Source organism: Mustela lutreola, chromosome 5 (genome assembly GCF_030435805.1).
Source record: "Mustela lutreola isolate mMusLut2 chromosome 5, mMusLut2.pri, whole genome shotgun sequence".
Taxonomy (NCBI): domain Eukaryota; kingdom Metazoa; phylum Chordata; class Mammalia; order Carnivora; family Mustelidae; genus Mustela; species Mustela lutreola.
Window position 1 is genome coordinate 53,807,072 of NC_081294.1, and position 12,704 is coordinate 53,819,775.

General features: G+C 39.2%; 1 long non-coding RNA gene across 5 annotated transcripts in view; it reads left to right on the top strand.

The window, feature by feature from the left end:
• Nucleotides 1-12,704, top strand: part of LOC131831875 (uncharacterized) — a 71,548-nt gene that overhangs the window by 26,119 nt on the left and 32,725 nt on the right. For 3 of the 5 annotated variants that reach the window (XR_009353846.1, XR_009353847.1, XR_009353844.1), the window contains exon 4: nt 8,489-8,637. This is a non-coding gene — a long non-coding RNA (uncharacterized LOC131831875). Of the gene's footprint in view, nt 1-8,488; nt 8,638-10,678; nt 10,793-12,704 lie in introns of all 5 variants that reach the window. The other 2 variants (XR_009353845.1, XR_009353843.1) reach the window with 1 other exon arrangement.

The window sequence follows — 12,704 nt, forward strand, 5'->3', positions numbered from 1 at the left end:
TATCTTCTATATCAATCCGTCTGTTGAAGGGCATCTTGGTTCTTTCCACAGTTTGGTGACTGGGCATTGCTGCTATCAACACTGAGGTACAGATGGCCCTTTTTTTCACTACATCTGTGTCTTTGGGGGTAAATACCCGGTAGTGCAATTGCAGGGTCATAGGATAGCTCTATTTTAAATTTCTTAACCCACTGAGCCACCCAGGTGCCCCTATTTTTAATTTCTTAAGGAATCTCCACACTGTTTTCCAAAGTGGCTGCACCAACTTGTATTCCCACCAACAGTGTAAGAGGGTTCCCCTTTCTCCACATCCTCTCCAACACTTGTTGTTTACTGTCTTGTTGATTTTGGCCATTCTAACTGGTGTAAGGTGGTATCTCAATGTGGTTTTGATTTGAATCTCCCTGATGGCTAATGATGATGAACATTTCTTCATGCGTCTGTTATCCATTTTTATGTCTTCTTTGGAGAAGTGTCTGTTCATGTCTTCTGCTCATTTTTTGACATGATTATCTGTTTTGTGTGTGTTGAGTTTGAGGAATTCTTTATAGATCTTGGATTTAAGCCCTTTGTCTGTAGTGTCATTTGTGAATATCTTCTCCCATTCCGTGGGTTTCCTCTTTGTTTTGTTGACTGTTTCCTTTGCTGTGCGGAAGCTTTTGATCTTGATGAAGTCCCAAAAGTTCATTTTTACTTTTTTTCCTTTGCCTTTGGAGACATATCTTGAAAGAAGTAGCTGTGACCTATTATATTTTTAAGTCTGCATTTTCAGAAAATGTATTCAATCTACTGCTTTGGTCTGTTGCTTTGAAAAAATTCATTAACAATAACTCTCTTGTATTAAGCAAAAGATACATTGATCTTTCTTGTTTGTTTACCTCAGCTTTTTAAATTTTATTTTTATTCAGTTATAACATGTATGCAGTAAAGTACACAAATTTTAAATGCATAGCTCGCTGAAGTTTTACAAATGTAGATGCGTGTAAGCGCCACCAGGCTCAAGTTATAGAGCTTCTTAACACCCCAAAAAGCTTCCTTGTGTCCTTTCCAGTCAATACACACAAACTGCAGATATTGACCATTCTGATTTTTAGCCTCATGAATTAATTTTTCCTTTTCTTGAACTTCATATATGTGAAAGCAGGCAGTAAATTCTGTTTGGTGTCCATCCTCTACTCATCAGTATGTTTTAGGGTCCATTTATGTCATTGGTGTAGCAGTAATTTTTTCCTTTTTATTGCTATGTAGTTTTTCATTGCATGAATATATCACAGTTTATTTATTCACTCTTGATTATAATGAATAAAACTGCTCTGAGCAGTCTTGAACATGTCTTTTGTGGAGATATATATATATATATATATATATATATATATATATTTTTTTTTTTTTTTTCCCCCAGTTATCTTGAAAATATACAGATGTGTGGAATTTCTGTATAATAAGGTTGCTGTGGGCACATGGGTACTTCAGTTGGCAACTGCCTTCGGCTCAGGTCATGATCCTAGACTCTTGGTAACAAGTCCCACATCAGGCTCCCTGCTCAGTGGGAAGTCTGTTTCTCCCTCTGACCCTCTCCCTTCTCATGCTCTCTCTCACACACACTCTCTCTCTGAAATAAATAAATAAGATATTAAAAAAAACCCAAGGTAGCTATATATTATAACTTTATATTATATTATATGTATATAATATAATATATTATTATATGTATATAATATAATATATTATTATATTATAGCTTTAACATTAAAACATTATTAACTGTGTTTCAACAGTATTAGAAAGTTATGTAATACTTTACACTTCAACGGGCAATGCCTGAGCATTCTAGTTGTTTCTTGTTCTTCACCAACACATACGTTGTCAATCTTTGAATTTTAACCAGGTGTTGGCAAATTTTTTCTGTAACTGGACAGATAATAAGTATTTTAGACTTAATTGCCCGTAGGGCTTCTATTGCAACCTTGAAGCTCTACCACTGAACTGAAAAATAAGCTGTTGACAATCAGTAAACAAATGGGCAAGGCTATTTTTGGTGATCTTTGGTCTAAAACAACCATGTCCATTATATTTATATTTAAGCTAATAGATAGAGGGATGGCAAAGTGGCATTCTTCTTTTCTTTAAGAGAATGACTTAAAGGGGCACCTGGGTGGCTCAGTGGTTTAAGACGTCTGCTTTCTGCTTGGGTTATGATCCCAGGGTCCTGGGGAGTCTGCTTCCTCCTCTCTCTCTCTCTGCCTACTTGTGATCTCTGTCAAATAAATGAATAAAATCTTTTAAAAAAAAAAGGGAGAGAATGACTAATAATTGCATATTATCACTTTAATCCACATCTTATTGGTTAGAATTTTGTCACAAGACCAGTTTGCAAGAGAGGGTGAAAAATTATTTCACCAGGTCTTCTGTGATTAGCTAAAATTCTCAGGGGTTCTATTAAAAGAAGACAAGGAGAATGGGTATTGGTAGACAACCAGCTATCTTTTCCACAGTGGGCCATGTCCTGTGGAAGATTTTTTTAGGTCAAGGAATACGGACTTTTATTTCTTTCATTGTATTCCCTCTCCATGTTTGTCATTCTTCTAGAATGACAAATCCTATTTTTCTAAAGTCTGTCTTGAAAGAAGTAAGATCTAAATTCTATTATGACTCTTGTTGTCTCATAATTTCTGTTTCTTTGGTAGATTTTCAGTTGTTAATTCAGTTTTAGTTGATCTCCATTTTGGTATTTGGCTGATTTAGTTTTAAAAAAAATCTTAAGAATCATATTTTTAATTTTCAGACTGATGATTGCTTTTCACAGAGCTCTTTTGATATATCAAATCTCTTAGTGATAATTATTATATATTTAAATTTCTATTCAGTACTGTTCATATGCTCTGTTTACAGGGATTGGCTATTTTGACTTTCAACCTAGTATCTCTTTCATTTGTTAATTTTCCTCATAAGTTTTGTTATTTGGTGTTCTTGCTTATATTTATAATTTGGAGTTAACTTTTAAAAAATGATTTATTTTAGAGAGAGAGAGAGTGAGTGAGAAAGCACATGAGCAGGTTAAGGGACAGAGGGAGAGAAGCAGACTCCTCACTCAGCAGGGAGTCTGACAGGGACAGGGGGCTTGATCCAACGAACCTGAGATCATGATCTGAGCTGAAACCAAGAGTCAGAAGCCCAACCAACTGAACCACCCAAGCGCCCCTAATTTGGAGTTTAGGTTGAGAAACACTAGTAGTTGGAATGGATTTCTTCAACACAAGTGAATATAATAACTCTTCTGGTAGATAATTGAGTTATGATTATGGGATGAGTGGCTCTACAGCTATGTGGGGCAGAAGAACAGAGCAACATTTGGCTGTGGAACATTTTCTTTAGTTGAATTAGTATTATTTTCATGCAACACTGCCATTGTTCCCATGCTCAGTTGAGTTGTCTTTGGAGGCATATACTCCACTTTATTTAGAATGATATATTTGAGTCTTGTCATTCAAAATATATTGAAGTCACCTTGAAAGCAGGGACTGATGCAGTTGTTTTCCAGTGCTTAATTAATTTTCTCATGGACAATCACAAGATATGTTGTGTCTGCCAGAGATTGCCCACTTAAGCTGATTCCCTTCTTTGGGAATTATTATTAATTTATTACTTTGTTGCAGTGGTTTTGTTTGCATTTATTTACTGATTTTTGAATTGACTTTTGGCATTTTTTATAACATTTAGAGGAACAAAATTGGAATCTGACTGTTGTTTGGATTCATTGAGAGTTACTCTATTAAAACTATTACTTCTATCATATGATCTCCCTGATATGAGGAAGTGGAGATGCAACATGGGGTGTTAAGGGGGTAGGAGAAGAATAAATGAAACAAGATGGGATTGGGAGGGAGACAAACCATAAGTGACTCTTAATCTCACAAAACAAACTGAGGGTTGCTGGGGGGAGGGGGCTGGGAGAAGGGGGGTGGGGTTATGGACATTGGGGAGGGTATGTGCTTTGGTGAGTGCTGTGAAGTGTGTAAACCTGGCAATTCACAGACCTGTACTCCTGGGGATAAAAATATATTATATGTTTATTAAAAAAATTAAAAAAAATTAAAAACAGAACAAAATAAAAAAAATTACTTCACTTAAGTTCTAATTTCCTTAGTTAACTTTACTATTATATAATGTTTGCTTTTTTTGTTATAAAGATAATATAAGTTCAATAGCAAACATTTTTAGAAAATGCAGATACATAAAACTTTTTAAAAAGATTTTATTTATTTATTTGGCAGAGAAAGAGACAGTGAGAGAGGGAACACAAGCAGAGGGAGTGGAAGAGAGAGAAGCAGGCTTCCCACCAAGCAGGGAGCCCGATGCAGGGTTCCATCCCAGGATCTTGGGATCATGACCTGAACCAAAGACAGACCCTTAATAAACTGAACCACCCTGGTGCCCCTAAATAAAGCTAATTTAATGCTTAATCCCTCTATCCAGAGATAACTACTGTTAACTTAAAAAATATGTATATCTTGGGGTGCCTCGATCGTTCAGTCGGTTAAAGCCTCTGCCTTTGGCTCAGGTCATGGTTGCAGGATCCCTGAGATAGAGCCCCGTGTCAGACTCTCTGCTCAGCGGGGAGCCTCCTTCCCTTCCTCTCTCTCTGCCTGCCTCTCTGCCTACTGGTGATCTCTGTCAAATAAATAAAATCTTTTAAAAAATGTGTATCTTCAGCTCTTTTTCTCCCATGTATGAAATTAGGCTTAATAGAAATTAGGTTACTTATTGACAATCACACAGTAAGTAGTGAAGCCATGTTATGGAACAAGGCAAACTTATTCCAAAGCCTTTGCTCTTAAACATTACAATTTATACTTTGCCTTATGGATCAAATCCTGGCGTTAGGAAGTCTTGGAAGATGTAGGATTGTGGCAGTTTGGAGCCAGCAACCAGGAGCTGAATGGAGGAGGTTGGTGACTGTGAAACATTCTGTTGGGTCCCAAAGGGAGTGTTGTTCTTTAACGGGTCTGCATCTCTTAGTTTTCCAAAGGTTCTACTCCAGTTGATGACTCATATCTTGTTGGCTTTGACATTCTACTACTGTCTTCCAAGTATCCTACAGAGTGGATTCATTGGGCTTAGTTTAGTTGTTGTTGCACTGTTGAACTCTATAGAAAAACAAAACTCCCATGGATTCTAATCTTATAATTATCAACTTGGGTGTAGTTTTCTCCGTGAGGTTGAGCAAAGATAGAGGAGTGCTTGCTGTGCATGCCACAGCCTTCTTCATTATCCTTCGATTTGCTTCTCTCCTTGGCATGCTCAGAGAAGTTTGCAAGGGTCCAGAGAACTGAGTTACCGTAACAGCTCTCTAAGATCTACTTTAGGCAGTGCACTTCAGCAAAGAGCAAGCCATGGAAGATCACAGGTATCTGAAGTCGCAGGTGATGGTCCAGATTCTTGGCTCCAACTGTAAAATACTAATTTCCCCAACTCCTATTCTCTGGGCTTTCTTGTTCTGAAGCCAGGCTGGTACTGTTTGCATAAAGTGCTGTTCCATTTGGAAACAGCTGTGCCTAGAAGCAGATGAGAGTCGGCGAAGTAGGGATCATAAGTCAGCAGAACTGTGCTAGAGAGGCATTTTCTGTTGCTGCTTTTGGTGGATGCTGACTAGAAAATCAGATTCTCTATAATCAACAGAACTTTACATTATGCATTTTAGAAGTTAAAAATCTAAGCTCAGAGATCCTTAATGATTTACTACCCTGGACAAAAGCTGCAGCTCAGAGTCTGTCCTTTATGGCACAAATATTATGATCTCATCAAAACAAATATTATCAGAATACTCCTTTTAAATCGTTTTTTTTTTTTAAATTGTGATAACTTATGATTGCAGGATCTGACTTTCACCCTCTCTGCTGAATGTCATATGGTCTCATCTTCCCTGCTTCCCTGTTTCATAAGCTCCTTCAGTGTGCTGTTCACGAGACGCGTCTTCGTGGTGATCTTAGCTATACTCAGGGTCAAAAGGGACACTGCCATTACAATGTGTTAATAAACTGGGGAGTGGTGGTTCTTAGCACCTAGTCTGTGAACATTCTCTTGCTTCCTTCAGTGCTGTGCCTATGAAAGACAAGTTTCGGGATTTTTAAAAAATATATTTTTAAAAGTTATTTTATTTTATTTGACACAGAGAGAGAGAGAGACAGAAAGAGAAAGAGAGACAGAGAGAGATCACAAATAGGCAGAGAGGCAGGCAGAAGGGGAGGGGGAAGCAGGCTTCCCACTGAGCAGAAAGCCTGATGCAGGGCTCCATCCCAGGACCCTAAGATCATGATCTGAGCCAAAGACAGAGGCCCAACCCACTGAGCCACCCAGGTGCCCCTGGGATTTGTTTTTACATTTATCAGTCTGTGGTCTTTTTCCCTTAAAGTCTAGCCATCGCTGGGTGCTCCATCACTCATCAAGGTGATACAAAAGATGGACTTTGAATAAGAAATGTAAGCCCAGCAGGTGTTTGACTTTTTTTTATTTTTTATTTTTTTAGATTTTATTTGTTTATTTGAGAGAGACAGAGAGAGAGAAAGGGAGAAATTAAGATCACGAAGTGGAAGGTGAGGAGCAAAGGGAGAGGGACAAGAAGATTTTGTACCAAATTCAGAGCCTGACCTGGGACTTGATCTCAGGACCCTGAGATCATGACCTGAGCTGAAATCAAGAGTCAGATGCTCATCCCACTGAGTCACCCACGTACCTCAGGAGTTTGAGATTTTAAGTGATATGCTGAGTAAGGCATTGTCAATCCATCTCTTTCTTCTTTCACATGCCATCTATCATCTTGTACCACAGTCTCTGAGTATCATCTATACCCCCACAGTTAACGTAGCCGTGAGCCATAACCCTGAGTTTGGCATGAGAGTGGACCACCCCTTGGTGTTGATGGCAGAGTTGGTTTGCCAACTCAGTTGGTGATGATCTAAGCTCCTGAGGCAAAGTTAGACACTTTAACCAGTCTGTCACCATACTATGTAAAGCTAGGATAACCAAAAAAGTGAAGACAAATCAGTAGTTTCTCTTTCCTCATGAGAAAGGCAATGGTACTGTATTCCTGTTCCTAATAGTAACACCTGGACCTAATGGTACACCTGTGAGGTATCTTTATTATCTGGTTGGATAAACTCCCAATATCTTGGAAAAACACATTCAGCACGATACTACATAAAATAAGTGATGATGAGGAAGCAGGAGGTTATGATATAACACTTCTAGTCAATGATAAAGTAGAAGCTGAAATAATGGGGATCTAAAAACAGTTCTTAAATAGAACCGTTTACATAAGAGAATTTGTGATTATAGGAGAGAAGAGCTCTCCACCAAAATTTAGTTTTGTGCTTTGTGTGGTACAGGATCAACCTTGGGAGGAAATTCCCTGCCTAGGGGATTTACATTTCCTGGTCCTCCTTGCATGAAGTTGTGGCCATGTTACTGTTTAGGCAAAGGAGCAGAAGTATTATTGCCTGAACCAGAGTTTTAAGATGGCAGTATCTCTTTTAATCTCCTTACCTCTGTCTGCCTGGATACAGGAGACTCCAGAGGCCTAGAAGTTGATGGAGTCACAAGATGAAAAGACCCTGGATTTCTAAATCTCCACGTGGAGGAGAGTGTCTTACTCAGCAGGAACACTTTCACTGATATAAGGGTTGTATTTTTAAGAACAAGTAGCATTGCCCTAATTAACACAGCTGGGGAGACAAGTTGGAACAATGTATCAGTCAGGGTAAAGACCTTGCCTATATTTGTGTTTGGCCTTTGGTGGTCCAGATGATGTTGTATCCAGAAACTAATGTCCAGATGACCTGTCACTTGATACATAAGTGAAACTACATGATCCTCTTCCTTTGCCACTTTATTTACTAACAGGAATTTAAAAAATGAAATGTTCTCCTTTGTCTGAACATGCACCATCAAAGTTCTTCATCAATATCAATAGCAATCATAATTAGAAAATACAACTAAATAGAGTAACATATATAATTAATATAACTAAAATAGAAAATAGAAAAAATACTAAAAATACTAACTAAAATAGAAAACATAACCAACAAGTCTGATTTCTTTTAGATTTATTTCTGTATGTGTCATATTCTCAATGTCATTGGTACTACCCTCTCACACCTAAGTGATCATCTGGCTTTCCCTAACACAGTTCTTTGATTTCATTGAGAACAGCCCTTTGTCAGATTTAGGTGGCATATGTGCTAATCATAGTTTAATTGGTCTCTCCTGTTCTGTGGTGGCTCAGGTGTGATGCAAATAAAACATATATGTGCAATGGAGGTGATTGGAATTATGGTCAACTGACAGGAGGCATCAACCTTTCAGTGGTTGAATAGCTGGTTTATTGGATAAGACAGGACAATTACCACAACTGGCCTGTCAGGATGGTTAGAGCTCCCTATAGGCTTTGAGGCAGGTGTTTGTGCCTTCAGTTTAATCTCTTTCTTTCTAGTTCCAGGCTGCATGCAGCCCTTGGCACCAGCAGAAGCATTTATACAGAAACGTGGGTCACCTGGATGCCTAGCCCAGTGGATCTGGATGCTTATTACCAAACAAGGCATGAGCTCTCTGCAACGCAAGCTCAATTTCTCTGGGGGAAAGGTAACCTGACTTGCAATCTTTTTTGGATCATCTGTGTGTTTAATTTAGTAGAATTGTGGAAATTGAGAATGTTTTTCATCAGCTCCAAAGTACCTCCTAGAACCTATGCCATTCAATCTCTGATTTTGCAATTGAGGATTCAGGGTCTCAGGGAGGTTAAGTGGGTGCCCCAGGCACAGCCGATCATCAGGGAGCCAGGGCAAGGTTTTAGGGCTTCTCAGCCGGTGCTGATTACATGACCTGCAGCTGCTGCTTTCAGCCTGTTTTCATCACCTGTCAGCTCCTGTTTGTAGGAGTTGAAGCCTCAACAGCTTCTAGAGATTGGAGAAGTAAAATAGATCCAGAAGGAGTAGTTGTGAATAATTGTTTTCTTCTTTAACGCCTTTTTTTCTTCTGCAAGGATTTTTTTTTTTATCTCATCACAAAGTAGCTGTTATTCCACGCTGGTGGTCTTTCTGCTGGTCTTAAAGTTGTTTGAGACCTGTGACAATTCTGCCATATAGCTAAGTTCTAGTTTATATATTATGGTTGATCATTCCAGTTTTATTTCATGGGGAACATGTTTGGTAATATTATTATTCATACCTTCAGAGATAGCAAAAGTAGGCTTTAAGGCTACCTTACAACTTTCCCAAGGCCATCTGGGCAGGAACGGCAGAGCTGGGGTTGAATCTGAGACTGACCTCTCCCAAACTATGCTGTTGACTTCATGATACATAATCCTGCAGAGTACTCAGCATTTCTGTAGTCGTTTAACTTACTCCCCCAAAAGATTCAGCCTTGGGAGAATCCATTTTATCAGGATGAGAGATTTTCTCAAAACTCCTCTTTCAGGATTAAGATTCAGATGGAAATTTTCATATTCTTAAATCTCAAAGAGCGTATATTCTGAACATTGTTTCAGTGACTGCTCTAGGCTCAAACTGGGAGTTAAAGGAAATGGACCAGGGTAGTGGAAAGATCCAGAAGTCTAGGTGATGGTACCTCCTTCCTGAGAAATCTCCATCAAGAAATCACTGTTAAGTTGTGTTAGATGTCAGTTCATTCTCTGGAAGTAACTTAGTTCCTTTGATTTTTTTTTGGTAAAAATTCATCCTGGCTAACTTTTCCATATTTATCACTTTCCTTATAGAAATATAGTCCTTGCTACTTGGGTCATTTCTGTCAAAATTAAACAATTTCTAGGCTAGTAAGAAAAAATGAGCATTATTGTCTTATGGACCAATTTATAAAACTGTCAGCTTTCTAGATGGTGTTTTTTTTTTTTTTTTTTTTTTTTTTTTGTGGCTTTTTCCCAGAAAACGCCATGACTTGAGCAGTATTTTATTTTTTAATTTTTTATACTTCATTACACACCTTTTACCCCCATGATATCCTGGTGATTGTGTACAATTCATCCAGTTTTTCTTATTCTCATTGGAAAAAACAAAAGGGACAAAGGTAGGAGAATGGCTGGTTAAGAAAAGCCAAGTTCTGGGAGAAATTGGTAGGCACCATTCAATTACTGACTTAAGAAAAGTGCTTCTAAATCCTTGTTTGGATGGCAGAACTGAATGTGAAGGTTGGGAGGCGTTCTGATCCAGATGGTTCTCTTATTTCCTCAAAAGTCTACATTTTCTTCTTTACCTAAGGAAGAAGACAGAAAACAAGAGATAACAAAGCTCAGTTTTGGGTTAGCTTCATGTTGAGCAATTACTCTATTCCACCTATGTTTCACATGTACTGCTTTTCATGTTCACTGGTTAGCATATTTGAATATACAAATGAGCATCACCACTTAAATAAAAGAACGATCAGTTTCAAAGCTTGGGGTACACGTGCAAAAAACTATTGCCCTCCATAGGTGCTCAAGGCTGAAGATGACCTTGACAATGTTGTCCTTTCTGCCAGGAGCTCATTCAGTGCATAGGTGCATTCTTTCCATGTATCTATAAAGTCTGGACCATTTCTTTTTGTCTTTTTCACCCCCTTTCTGCTTTCTTTTACAGTGTTATCCAACTCGTGTTCCATTTTCTTTTTCTTTCTTTCTTTTTTTTTTCAGTAGGTTCCACACCGACCGTGATGCTTGAACTCATGACCCTGAGATCAAGAGTCACATGCTCTACTAGCTGAGCCAGCCAGGCACCCTCATTTTCAATGATATAATTCTCTGCAGGTATTTTTATGAACTAAATGGGTTTGTAATGAGACTATTAATAGGATGAATGGAGGATTTAGATACTTGCCCAGAATCTGTCTTTACCCTTTGATTTAAGAACATTGGATTGTTAGTTTGATTGAAGGGAGGATTTTGGCTATAATAAAGGTTACACAGAGGAGGAGAGGCAAAATGATGAGGGTGTTGTTTTGCCTTTCTGCCTTATACAACGGAATGTGTTTGAGTTCACTGGTTAATGGGTCAATGGTCAGAAGTTGCTGTGATTTTTATTTTTTTCCCCTGATGAGAGGCTTCAGGGATTCCATGCCCAGCATTGGTACTTCCTGCCTACCTGTCAGAGTATGGCACAGAATAGAAGAGAAGGAAGTCTCTAAGCACCGTTGTGGCACCTTTGGAATTGGCATCTTGGAGAATTCTCTGGAGATGTGCCCTTGCATGGACATGGCCACTCACAGGGTGGATATGGGCACCAGTTGATGATGGGAAGCCCAAAACACCTTGGCACAGAGAGGGAGAACATTTCAATTCTCTGTAAGCGCTGCAGTTGACAGATTGGTTCATGGACACGTGTGAGGCATTTCCTTGGTGGTGACAGTGTTTGGGGAGTATTTTAAGCAGCTTAGACCCATTGAAATTTAGGAGTCAAGCAATTTGTTAATCTTGTGAGGGTAGAGTTGGTTATACTCGAGTGACATGTTAATTCACAAAGGACTATGATGGTCTGAAGTTTTACCCTCTTGGCAAAGTAACAAGTCAGCCCATCGCAGTTTCATAGACGTTAGCTGAAAATGTGAGACTCCTGGGTGGAGACAAAAGACTTTATTATTTATAGCTCGGCAGGCAGAGCACCAGGATCTTATTGGCTCCTGGAGACCCCACATCCAAGAGGATGATGCAGAGGATAGCTTAGGGAAATGTTATCCTTGCACTGGGCTTATGTCACAGTTGAGGAATGCCAAGCTTAGGAAACCCCAATTCTTTAAAAGGGCTGTTGGGAAACCTGACTAACCTTTGCCTTAGAGGGAGACGTTCTTTCTTAAAGTGGTCAGGAAACAAATATGTTCTCTGACCCAGAGGAAAACGGAGTTCACCTTCCAAGGCTGTTTGCTATTCAAACATCCTTGACAAAATAGTCTAGGGAAAAAACTGTCAGTGCCTCTGCTCAGAAAACTTGCAGGAATGTGAGAGACTCATGAAGAATTCTCCCCAAATAATATGTTCCAAAGATTCACATTTTTATAATTTTTGAAGGTAGATAATGCCTGAAGTCAAAGGAATAAAACATCAGGAATGTTTTGGGGGCATGCTAGTTTTTTGTCCCCCTCCCTTTAAAAAAAAGATTTTATTTATTTATTTGAGAGAGTGAGCAAGTGAGAGAGCATAAGCAGGGGGAGGAGCAGAGGGAGAAGGAGGCTCCCCACTGAGCAGGGAGCTGGACATGGGTCTCAATCCCAGGTGGGATCATGACCTGAGCCAAAGGCAGATGCCTAATGGGGTGAGCAGCCTGTTTTTGTTTCCTGTGATATCCACTGACGATTTTCCTCCTGTGACCTGTAACTTGGACACATTTTCCAGGGAGATATCTCTTTTCTTGTTACCTAAACTCGTCTGGCACAGGTGCTCAGGATCTGCCCACAGCACTAACAGGTTTCAGCATTGGAATGCAAAGGAGAGACTTCAGATTAAATGTTCCAGTGTCCATTAAAGAGTAGCGACAGGGACCAGAAGATATCTTTCCATATCCTATCACTGTATAATATGCTAGATTGCTTCAGCCGACTAACTGGAGAATAAGGAAGAGTCTGCGGGTCAGTGAGTGACTGTATGTGATGTGTGTGTGAGAAGGAGAGGGAAGAAAGGAGAGGCAGAGAGGGGAAGAGGAGAAAAGAGACGGAGAGGGAGAGGGGTA